At 46.6% G+C, this 12,365-nt stretch overlaps 1 protein-coding gene across 3 annotated transcripts in view; it reads right to left on the minus strand.

Annotated features, from left to right (window-relative positions):
* PAOX (polyamine oxidase) overlaps positions 1-12,365 on the minus strand; it is a 747,166-nt gene that overhangs the window by 129,171 nt on the left and 605,630 nt on the right. The gene's annotated exons all lie outside the window — the stretch shown is intronic.

Below are 12,365 nucleotides of genomic sequence, written 5' to 3' on the forward strand. Positions count from 1 at the left end.
AGGGCCATAATTTACAAACAGGCTCTCTCCATCCTATGAGCAAATTATAATCTCTTCAAACTAAACCCGGAATCATATCTATGCAGACCAATTACATCCTCTGAGCAAATGCTTACCCCAGGTCAAACCAATAATGATTCTTCTTACACTACAACGGTAACCTCCTATACACTGATCATTTCCCACCCATGCAGACTAATAACTAATCCTGAGTGGACCCATAAGCTCACGAGCCTCAGTACCTGCCTAAGACGTGACCCTTGATCACAACTGACCACATCTGCAGGCTCATTTTCAATTTTCATATTAATTCATTTGCATCACACACGTTAAAATAATGTCTCAAGAAGCCTTGGCTTTGCTTAAATAAAATTATTTGCTAACAAGTTACAGTGTGCCAATGGGGTATAGCTAAATAGTGGTGTGGCTCACTGGTTAGAGGCGGCAGACCCGGAAGCAGGAGTCGGCCCGGGACCAGGGTTCACTTCCTGACGCGGCAAGGTCGTGGACCAGGGTCAGCGGACTCGATAATTCCCGCCTTGGTGCCTACTCTAACCAGGGGTCCCATTCGGCAACTCTGGGCATAAGCTTGCCTAATCTCCACAAAGGCCCCATCAACGCCGGGGATGCCTGGCTCCACCTTGGGGACTCCTAGTAGGGACCATCCCAAAGGGAAAGCTAGGACGGGTTCCAAAGCGGTATACTGCACCGGGATACTCCGGTAGTAGTTGTGCGCGTTACAAAACAGCATATAACATAACATAAACCTCAACAAAGGGTGTATTGTTTTAATATCTCGAGGCACATAGTTCATCATTTGTGGGGAAAAACTGCAAACCCTGCTGTCCGATTTTCCAGTGTAGTTGTGTGCTTAGGAACTTGACTGCCTGACAACAAGTGTGAGACCACCAGAAGCACATGAGTTTCTCGTTCAAGCTGGCTAGGCCTTCCTTTGAGGCACTTAAAAACCAACAATACATGTGATGTGCTCTTTAGAACAAAACCCAATACGAGGCATCTCCCCTTTAGAATTGGACACAGTATGCCAAAGTGGGACATCAGAACAGGACACCATATGCTAGATTTGGCCTAAAGACCTGGAAGAAATGGTTACTTACTTGCAGTCCTGGTTCTGCACTGTAGGAACCTTCATTCAAGTCATAAAGGTGTCGACCCTGGAACACCTTTTAGATATTTATCCATATGAGTATGCTAAAAGGGTTCTACTGTCCCTATGTTTAGTCCATATGATGGGTGGAACCCTTCAAAAGCCTGTACACGGCAACGATCTTCCGAATCATAATGTTGAAAGCCCTACAGAGCAAATTTCAAGACTGCACTGCAGCATCCAACATGTAAAATGTTAAAACTCCTCCCACCATTGAGGAAAAAGCACCGCTGATCGGCTTAAATTGGAATCTGTGAAAAAGACTTGGGCCCCTTTCAGCTTGTAGGAGCTTCCGCTGCCATAGTCTGTTCTTTTCTGCGGAGTGAAGTAGAGACAGAATGTGCTAAAAATAGAAATAGTTTTTGTTTTGATTGCTCAAAAATACCCAGCTGAGGAGGCGACAGCCCGACTTCCAGGACATATTTTTTGGGGTCAAGGACAATAAGTTTTCATGTTTATTTTGTCCTTGTGACAAGTAGGCCCAACCCTCTGGTTACAGTACCACATTATGGATCAGGGAAGGGAATTTTCCCCAGTTGTGATAATTTTTTTGTTCATATGTTACTGCTATTACTTTCAATCTATGGTTTATTAATGCAAAGCCTTTATTATCAGGTTGAACGTTCTAAGGAAATGCTGTAAGCTCGCACTGCACTGCGAACATTTCCCCCAATATAAAAATGTGTGCACACATTTGCAAAGTTTAACAATATGATGCTATGTGTAATGCTCCAATGATGCTCTTTGAGACAAATACTTGAAGATGCTTGGCAGCAAGTTTGCGTAGTCGTTGCTTTCAAAACAAAATGCTCACCAAAAAATGTAACTAGTAAAACAAATGGTTTGCTAAACTACTGTAGGCGCAAACAGAGGGCCATTTAATTTAGATAAGATTAGGAACAGTTCCTAGGAACCAGGTGGTACTATGATCGAAGAGAACACCTTTGGACCTTCAAAGAAATCTTCGTTTACAGAAATCTTGAAGGACAGCTGATTTGTAGTCTTTCTGCAGGCCACAATTGCAGCAAGATGAATTTTTATGGAAGAAAAATGTAACTCTGTGCCAAGTGCAGGAGGAATGGAATGATAATGTCCTCTTGGCAACTAATGTGTCATGGCCATTATTTTGGCACCTTATACAGATTTAGTTCCATTTCATTATGCGGTGTGCTTTGCTTCAAAGCTTGGTGACACGTTCAAATGTCCATATCGTCTGACCTCATAAGGCATGCTGCCAAGTTCATTGTTGTTACATCAAGATACAGGATTTACCAATGAAGTCAGGCTAAAAGATGTACTCTATAAGGCAGCCTGTGGTGCGGCCTCCTTGACATTAGAGCAGGTCAGGGTACCACCATTGCCTCTTCCAGTGTGCTGCTATTAGAGTCATACTTGACCGAGTTTTGCATGGCTTTAACAGCACTTTTGGAATGAGTGGGATCAGAGGAAAGGGACAAAGTAAAGTCTTTGACCAAATGATCAAAAGGATCGTTCTCATTGATCCGGGCCTCAGAATATTGGGTGCAGCCTTAGTGTGTTCTGTTTTGATTCGTTGTGAAGAGGGGTTTTCCACTCTTCAACTATGTTAAATACGTTTCCACTTCCAGAACCTACTCTTTATTTTCTTCATAAAAATGACTGAAGACCGCTTGTTGGTTTAGAGAACCCAGAATGTTGATGCTTTCAGGGTAAGACCTCTGTGTATTGGCCACAGACAGACCTTCTGTGTTTGCAGCACTCTCTGTCTTGTACCCCTCTGCTTGTTAAGAACATGAATGGTTGCGCTACTTTCTGTCTGCATTAGTATGCTCTTTGTTGTCAGAGATGGAAGGAAAGCTTTGAGAGCTAGAAAGACCTCTCTCAACTTCAGAAAGTTGGTGTGGTCAGAGCTATCCATGTTTGTCAAATAGCCTTCAAATGACAGACCTTCCAGATGAACTGACCATCATTTGCTGAATGCATATGTGAAAATCACTGTAACTGTGTTTCCTGCTGCGAAAGGACTCCATGCTAAATACTGTTTCATCTGCATTGCCAAATGAGGGAATGCTTTGCTTCAGGTATCAACTGCAGCATGTCATCTCACATTGCTCTGCCTCTGAGATCACTGATCTCCTTGGCACTACTACAAAGCCTCATTTAAACAAATATATCTTTATTTGCTTTTTGGAAGATAGAGAGTTTACAAATGACAGTGAGACAGAATAAAAGAGGGGGGGATGAATTGCTGCATGTGCACTTGTGATACATGTGACTGGCACGCAGTGCCGACATTAAGATGTGTCAATTGCATTGTCCGCTACATTCGTTACCTCCATCACGTCTAATGTTCCTGCGGCCAGGGCCATACCTCAGAGTTAGTGTTCAAACCACCGGATGTCCAAGTGAACATGTATCAATGTCTGCACAGAGTAGAAGAAATGGTGCACCCCGTCTCAGCCACACATGTTACTGACCGCATGTGGCTTTGCAAACAAGCACTAAATTACAGCAAAGTCAGATATGATTTGTTATTGTCATAACTTTAACCATAAAACATAAAACGAAACAAAAAAAAGAAAAGAAAAAAATCGTCACAACATTGCCACGCCCCGACCAAAGCGTGAACAGCGATTGCTCCTTCCATGTAACCACCCCTAATTGGCGGAGCCTCCCACTAGAATGATCGCCGAGAGGGTCAGTATTCGTGTCTGTGCTGTGTGTGCTCTTGAATTACTCAGGTACAACCACTGTTCCCCAATTCTCTCCCGCAGGTCGTCCAGCCTCCTGTGAAGAGTCTCAGCCTCCGTCCCCACCTGCACTCGTTAGACTTGACAAAATGGCATCCCAGTGCTGAGCTATGGGGTACTTGCGGAGCCCCTCTATCTCCCCTCTGCGCATTGCTGTGCCTTCCGCTTGGGCCCATACTAAAAGAGAGTTCTGCCACCCGGCCGCTGCAGGCGGATCGGCGCGTTTCCAACGTTTAGTGATTAGCGTCTGAGCTACAATTAGACCCAGGTCAATAAATCTAGAGGTGACTTTGTGTGTCTTGGGTCTAGGGTACAGGCCCAGTATGAACACCTCCCATGTCTGCGGTAGCGTCCTCTCTGTACTTGTCGCAAGCGCCAGGATGGATGACCTCCCTCCAATATTCTTGTAGAGAAGCGCAGATCCACGGCATATTCAACAAGTCCGCATTTTCTTGCAAGCAGCGGGGACATGCTGATGAAGTTATGTGAAAGTACATATTTATTTTATCAGGGGAAAGGTATGCCCTGTGTACAATGTATGTTTGTATGAGCTTGAATATGGCATTGCGTGGTATGTTTGTGGGGGTGGCTAATATCCGAGCCCATTCGCTGTCTGTCCAAGGAGTGCCTCTGTCCGCCTCCTACTTCATCCGAAGCTGCGTCAGCGGTTGTGTACTATGCGTTAGCATTGCTTCCGCCAGCCAGTGAATGATATGGGATCCATAACGTGCAGGTACTGTAGTAGTAGGTGTGTTTCTGGTTCAGCACTGACGTCGCCCCACGCTGTGGTGAGCGAATGCAGGGTAGAGGTTTATAGTAAAAATTGGCCTGCAGGTAGACCCACATCATCTGCCAGACTTTCAAATGATATTAGATTACCCTCAATGTAAAGGTTGCCTAGGGTGTTTAAAACCGCCTCATGCCAGTACCCCAGCATCCGGCCGGATACAGTCATCTTGTCTCTCGGCATCCCCAAGAGTGGGATTGACGAGGCATAAGGGGTTGTGTTCCTAGTCAGGTACAAACTCCTTTTATAACAACGACATGCCAGGGCAAGACATGTTTGTATTGGGCGTAGAGGCCTAGCAATGAGATGAAACAAGTTGTTGAAATGTGATTGAGACCATGGGGGTTGCGTGGTAGCTGTATACTCTAGATTAGCACCTACCAGCCACCTCGTCACCCACTGCAACTGCGCTGCCAGATAGTACAACTCCATGTTGGGGACTGCCAACCCACCTCTGTCAGTAGGGGCGTAAAGTTTCCGGAGAGCCATCCGGGGTCGACCCTTGTTCCAGATGAGATCGAGAAACAATCGCTCAAGCTCTCTGAAAGTCGCTACTGGGACATAGACCAGGAGATTGGCAAAGTAATATAGGAGTTTCAGCAAACACCACCTTTTTAGTGAGCACCACTCTACCCATTACATTCCATGGGAGAGTCTTCCAGAATTGGATCTGAGCCTTAGTGGCAGATATCGCTTTAGTCAGGTTACCTTCTAGGTTGTCATTAGGGTCCGTGTAGATAAATATGTAGAGGTAACAAAATGTGGACGGGTGCCAACGGAGAGGGGGGCGTTCATGTTAACAGTGGTTTCCGTCCTGGAGGTCTTTTTCAAGTTGTCGTCTCATGCCTGCTTGGATTCCCAGACAGTGTCCCCTGGTCACTATCTTAAAAGCGTCCCATTCCACCGGCAGGGATGAAGCGGTACCCTCAGTGTCTTCAAAGTATTGTTTAATGGCCATGCCTAGTGTGTCCCTAAACGTCCTGTATAGTAGCGCGTCCGGCTGGAGGTGCCACATGGGTATGGGGGCGTATCACTATTCCAGTCGAGTTGTAAGGTCTGTGGGTTGCGGAGTGAGTGCTCCCAAGATATTGGGGCTCCACGATTACTGGCAGAAGATTGGCAGTTACCATTATCCGGTCGAGACGGAAATGTAACCCGTTGGCACCAGAGTAGAAGGAGTACACTCTGTCCTGTGGGTTCCTGTGCCTCCACGCGTCTACCAAGTGCCACTGGGCCGCCCATGCTTTCAAAGCCTTCATGGCAGCGGTCGTGGGAGCCCCAGGCAGAGGGGGCTAGGAACGATTCAGAGAGGCTTCTAAGACGCGGTTATAATTCCGTGCCAAGCAGCTAGTCGTGTTGACAAGGTGTTGAAAAAAGTGGCCTGGTCTACATTAGGAGCATAATTGAAGCAATAATTAATTGCTGTCCATCCAACCTACCCTTAACAAGAACATATCAACCCTCCGAGTCAATGATAGAGTCATCAATATGAAGCGCAGTGCCTGGTCGCACCCATATCAATGTCCCCTTGGCATATGCAGAGTACACCGTGGCATGTAGTTGTTCCATCCATTTCCTGCGTAAGTGATTTACTGACACATGAGTCTCCTGAAGAAGAGCAATTTGTACGTGGTAACGTTTCAGATATGAATAGTTGAGGTATCTGCGAGAGGGGCTATGTATGCCTCTCACGTTCCATCTACTTATCTTGATAGGAGCCATGGCGTTGTGTAGGGGTAGGTGCGTGCAGCATGTGCATGCCTGGGGACATTCCAGTAGGCGGAATATAGACTAGGGAGAAATAATGATTTCAGGCTTAGTGGGTATGTGGTGTAGGAGGTATATCGATCCGGGCGTGGCTGACGAGAACCCAACAGTTAACTAAAACATACAGTACCATAAGGGCGAGCATGCAGCATGCAGTCGTCCAAACAATACCAACAACCAACATTACGTCAAAAAAGAAAAGGGGGCTTCCCCACGCAGGTAATGTACTACAGTAAGTTCTGAAACACCCTATGATGAGGACTCCCCAATCCCGCCAATTATACTAAGTACTGGGCTAGTATGACTTTATGGAGAGCAGGAATATGCTATGCGTAGGTGAGCCCTGGGGCCCGGGGCCTAGAAGGTAAGCATTCAGAACCGCAGATTTCTGTGCATTCCCACCTGCCAACTGTAAAGCCCCTATCAGTGCAAACATGAATCAACAACAGCAGAAAGGTGTAGGACCGTGGCCCCAGAATACTTGCATGTTCCATGGTTTTTTTTCAGAGCCAGAGAGGCTGCAATAGGATATGTCCATAAGGGCTATATTATTCCATCCGCCGTCTGAGGGGTGACCTCTGGAACACCACCCGATTCCTGCGAGTTCAAAGTGTCGTCCGAAAGATCATCAGCGCTGTCTCTGTCTTGTGTTGTGGGAGATGTTTCACCTGGAGTTCCACTGATCTCCACCACCGCCTGGAGGGCATTACGTTGATCCTGTATCATCTGGTCTGGGTCTGGGCCTATTCCTTGGGATGATTGGGTCGTCTTGCATTGTCTGCTCATTCTACGCCAGCAGTTAGGCCTTCGTTGGCCATTGACAGTCGAGGCTGTCGACGAGGGATCGCCCTCCGTGGAAGTTCTTGTATCCAGCCAGTCACCAGCCGCCTCAGCGTTGTCAAAGAAATGGGCCTTGCCATCAGCTATCACCCGCAGACGTGCCGGGAAGAGCAGGAAACATTTGAGGTCCTGTTGCCGTATGCGGTACTTCCCTGCCATGTAGGAATATGGTATAAACAGGAAAGAACGAACATTACATTTTGATTTTCCATCTAGACGGCTGCCAAGGAAAGCCTCGCAAAAAGAAAAGGAGAGCCCTACCGCCAGCAGTGGGACACCGTGCCTCGCCACACTTGCCCCGTGAAGTTGCTCACCGCCACCAGACGTAGCCAATAATCGCGGGGCGCACCTGTGACACACCAGCAGCGCCAGGAGGCGCATTAAGAAGCGCACATCCCCGCTTCGAAGCCCGGGCCAAGGGCGGGCCCGTTTAAGCCCGTTCAAGACCGGTCAAGGACGGGACGGGCTAGCCCCCTTACATCAGCTAGGGCGTACAAAAGTTAGTGTAATCCTCTACTGTTTGGCTGTGCTTTAATCCTGTTATGGAGGAGTATAAGAGACAGGTTCCATATAGTAAACATGTCAACTGCACTACCTGAAGTCTACCGGAGGATCACTGGACAATTTTTTGGTCAGGGTAACATCAGCACTGGCCAAGGATATCGAACTTACTGAGCAGAGACTATCCTTGGAAACCCCATTTGATAAGAGATCTTCATTGGGAAGCCTGGCGAGGGTTAGATCACCAATTTATCATCTGGTTGATTCCCAGGACACACTGCCCCCTTCGGCGGTTGTGGAGAGAAGCCCCTTGTCACAGTCAGCTGTCACCCTCGAAACAAGTTTGAACTCCTCCAATGGGACGGACTTTCACAATGCTGCAGAGAGAATCCCCTCTCCTAATATCAAAACCCCCTCGGCCTCACATGCAAAAACAGGTCTTGCCCAGCGGGACGCGGGAGTAACAGCCAAAAGAAAGCGTATTGGGGCTCAAACACTCACAGGGGGGGAAAAAAGTTAAAACTGGCAAAACATATGTGCCTAATGAAGATTTAGCTGCTAGACCCCCTCCTAGTCCCGCACATTCAATAGTAAATCCTACAGAGGGGCATAGCAGGGACAATTCTACAGTGGGGGAGATGTACTACCTGACTTGGGCCCTTCGTTTTGGAAGAGACTGGAAAGCACCCTTAAAAAAATATGTAACCCAATTTCCGCCCGACTGGACGCAATCGAGAATAGACTGGTTTGTTTTGAACTTTCACTCGCATCAGTCCAGAAGCAGGTGGGAACGAGGAATAGTGATCCAACTTGTAGGCAGACAAAAACCACAGGACAAACTTCAGCTGATTCCAAAGATGTTGTGTTATTAAACAGTTGCACTGCCTCTACTCAAAAAGCCCCCACCCTGTCCACTGACATTACTCAGATTTCTAATTTGCCAGGGGGTGAAAACATAGCTCTAAGGGATAGACGACGACGACACAAAGTAGCTGCTAGTAGACCTGCAGCTACACAACAAAAATTGCCTGTGACGTCTCAAGTCCACAGTGTTGCTACCCTGCCTACTATTAACCTCCCATCTGAATCAGCGCCCTATGTGGTAGTTTTGGCGGGGGTTTCCCCATTGGCCCAGGGGAAAAGGGAGACATATACAGATCTTAAAAATAGGTGCACCTTCTGGCTCAATGAGAAGCGAGCATTGCCAACAAATATACGAGCAGAAATTTTGTTTGCCAGGAGAGTGAATTGGATTGGCAGGAGCACTAAATCTATGGTGGGGGACTGTGTTATAATCAATTTTAGAGACTGGAGGTGTGTTGAATTTATTTGCAACTGGCCCCAAAACGATTTGTTGCCCGGAATTCTCACACTGCCCCTGTCCTATTTTTATGGACCCCGGCATTCCATTCCAAGAGAAACATTCCCATTGGGAAAAGCGCTGAACCCATGCCCTCTGGGGAACATCATGTTATTTAATAGATTTGATGCCCTGTCAGGACTGGGGGACTGTGACTGACGGTATGTCTCCCAAAGCCCAGTCCAGAATAGTATAGTCTTAGGAAATGGGGTAGACTTAGAAAGGTGGTCCGGCCAAGGCATTAGCCATCTATTTCCAGTAGATCATAGGAGAGCAGGGTAGAAGGGAGTAGAAGGCCTTACTGATCTGTTACTATCCAACGAAGAACTCCCCTTTGATGGGGAAGTATCGATGAGAGGAACAGTGGTAACTCCATCAATAGCCTGTACTACTGTACCTACTACTGTACCATCTGCCCAAAGTCCGCTCTTACAACCCGCCCCAGCACAACATGGGTTTACGAAGGTACCTGGTGGCTCGAATAGCCTGGTTAACTGTGGCAACCTGCCATTTAGAAAATCTAATAAAAATACAACCCTAAAAATGTTATCCTGGAACGTAGCAGGTCTTGTCGCCAATCTAGATATTCCTGATTGGTGTGCCTTTGTAGACCTCCACGGGATATGTTTATTCCAGGAAACATGGGCTCTTAATCCCACACATAGACTGGGTTATGTCACCTATATGGAGCCAGCTACGAAGGGACCCAGAGGCAGACCATTGGGGGACTGTGCATATGGGTAGGTGCTCACCTTGGGTTCACCTTGAAAAGAATAGACACCAATAGCCCCGATCTGATATGTATTCTACTGTCACACATCAAAAAACCTAAACTGGCACTCATTAATATCTACTCGAAGCCAGCTGGACCTGGAGGCACCTCCCAGACTCTAGATTCTCTGACCACTCTTCTTCACTCCTTTCCGGGAGATGTCGCGTTGATTATCGGTGGTGACTTCAATTGCCACTATGAACCACTCATTGGAGTTCCTCGGATCTCAACAGAAGAGGATGAAATATGGTCAATCCCTTACCCGAACATATATCCAGTAAAACAATGGTCAGCCCTGGTACTCCAGTTAACTTCCATCACCTATTCTTTTTCTATAAGAGCGTGTAACAGGCGATTCCAGGGGGATAGCCCAGGGCACTCAACCTATAGTGGAATGGGGCGCACTTCTGTAATTGATTATTTTATGATTAGCACGCCCCTTTGGTCTAAGATCCTCAACTTCCACATTCTTAGTCGCATGGAAAGTGACCACAACCCCCTGTCAATTGAGATGAATTTCAATCTGATCACTGAGGGTAATGAAACCCATGAAAACAGTGACCTTAGAATAATTCAAGGTGGGAGGAGAATCCGATGGGCTAATTTGAAGAAGTCTACTGAAGATATGGGCAAATTGTATCTGAGTTTAATACCTCTGCTACAAAGGGCAAATTCTATTATGGCTCTCCCATCTGGAAATAGTGCGCAAAGGCTCCTGTTAGGATTACATGAGGAACTTACCGCACTATTGGCGAACTCCTTTTATAAAATAGCGCCCATTAAACCTAAGATTCGGGCTGCCAAATACCCCTGGTTTAATAAGGGATGTAGAAAATTGAAGCATGCACTACTTAGGGCACTGAAACAAGGTATGCCGGTCGCAGTGACTGAAGCCAGGCGCGCATACAAGCTAATGATTCTTAAAGCAAAAACAGAGTGGGAAGAAGAACGATGGCTTGCCATCAGATCTGCTCTCAAGGCTAAAGATACACGGACCTTTTGGAATCTCGTTCATACCGGGAAACCAAAAGGCAGGACCTCGATTGATCCAAATATTCCCGAAGAATCCTGGTCTCTGCATTGTAAAGAGCTCTACTCTATCCCCCCAATGTTAAAAAGTGCAGCCCCTTCAACCCTGCTGGTCATGGATCCTAATTGGCCTACACCGCTTTTTACTTTGGATGAGGTCCATACCGCTGTGCACAGCCTGCAACCCAACAAAGCGCCTGGGTTAGATAGGATTTCAGGCGACCTCTTTAAAGAGGAACCGGTAGTTTGGGCCCCTTATCTATTACTACTATATAATGCAATTTTGCAGGGCCTACCTCTCCCAGGCACTTGGTTGGGGGCGGAGATAATACCCATTTACAAGAAGGGTTCTCCGCTCGAACCATCAAATTATAGGCCGATCAGCCTTATCAATGCAAGTCAGAAAATGTATGCAAGGCTACTCTTACAATGCTTACTGGACTGGGATAACATCATTTTGACCCCCCTTCAGGCAGGGTTTAGGGCCAAAACGTCCACAAACGATCAATTATTTCGGCTCCAGGTCCTTTACTGGAAGCACGTTGTTCTGGACCGGGGAATCTTATACTTAACGTTCGTGGACTTAAAGTCAGCATTCGACTTGGTGGATCGAAACCAACTTTGGTTTATTTTACTATCCATGGGGGTACCACCATACCTATGCTACCAATTTAAACTCCTCCACGACGTTACCTTTGCCAGAGTACGTTTTGGAAAGTACGGCCAACTAACTGGGCCCTTTCCGGTTGAGAAGGGGGTCAAACAGGGCTGTGTGCTTGCCCCAACCCTCTTTTCCCTCTTCCTCAACGGGCTTATAGAAGATCTACTATCCATTAAAGACATTGATTCCCCGAAATTGGCCTCTCAGAGATTTCCCGCATTAATGTTTGCGGATGATACCTTGCTGCTTTCAAAATCCCCCATGGGCATGCAGAGGGTCTTAAATCAGTTCACCAAATTTTGTAACCAAAGAAACCTGGTAGTCAACATTGATAAGACAAAGTATATGGTATTTAACGCCAATACCACTAATTGTCCCTATCCTATGATGGAAGGTAGACCACTAGAAAGAGTCCCAACCTTTGACTGTTTAGGTTTAACCCTAAACGATAGAATGGGGTGGGGCGCACAAATGGTCAAGGCCAACTTAAAATTAATTCAGACAACTGGGGGGATTTTAAAAGTTCAAAAAAACTGTGCTTACAAAATCGTTAGTGCCCCACTCGAAAGTTCAAGCAAGGTCATCATCCCTTTACGGGGCGGAACTTTGGGGGCAAGTCCCTTCTACCGAGTTAACCACTACAGAAAATAATTTTATTAGGCAAATTTTAACTTTGCCCAGAAACACCCCACTTGTTCCACTCAGGTTGGATTTGAATATTAGCCCTATCGCTGATGCCATCGCCTCACGC

The sequence above is a fragment of the Lissotriton vulgaris genome, chromosome 5, assembly GCF_964263255.1.
Source record: "Lissotriton vulgaris chromosome 5, aLisVul1.2, whole genome shotgun sequence".
NCBI lineage: Eukaryota > Metazoa > Chordata > Amphibia > Caudata > Salamandridae > Lissotriton > Lissotriton vulgaris.